The sequence below is a fragment of the Crocodylus porosus genome, unplaced genomic scaffold (assembly GCF_001723895.1).
Source record: "Crocodylus porosus isolate Cpor-Errol unplaced genomic scaffold, CroPor_comp1, whole genome shotgun sequence".
Lineage (NCBI taxonomy): Eukaryota > Metazoa > Chordata > Crocodylia > Crocodylidae > Crocodylus > Crocodylus porosus.
The window spans coordinates 27,673,286-27,673,753 of record NW_017728917.1 but is presented as its reverse complement, the minus strand read 5'-3'; positions in this window follow the sequence as shown (position 1 = coordinate 27,673,753).

Genomic DNA, 468 nt, shown 5'->3' with positions numbered 1-468 from the left:
AATCATATGGTAGGAGAGGGGGAGGATATCAGGGTTCATGGACAGGATCTCATAGGGCCTTTTTGACATTCCTAGGTGATAGGGTAGATTTGTTTTAAATCATATTGATTTAAATCATGACCCAAATAACAATATAAATAATTGGCCAGGAAGCCTCAATTTGATTATTGTTTTCTACAAAAAGTAGAACTGTTCAACAGTGACTTGGATGAGGGGGTGAAAAGCACCCTATTCAAATTTGCTGATGACACTAAGATGTGGGGGGATGGGGGCACGCTAGATGGAAGCAACAGACTACAATCGGACCTAGACAGGTTACAAGGGTGGGTAGACGAGAATAGGATGGGATTCAACACCAACAAGTGCAAAGTGATGCACCTGGGGAGGAACAACTGGCACCATACCTACAGGTTGGGGAACTCCCCTCTTGTCAGCACAGAGGCGGAAAAGGATCTTGGAGTCATCATT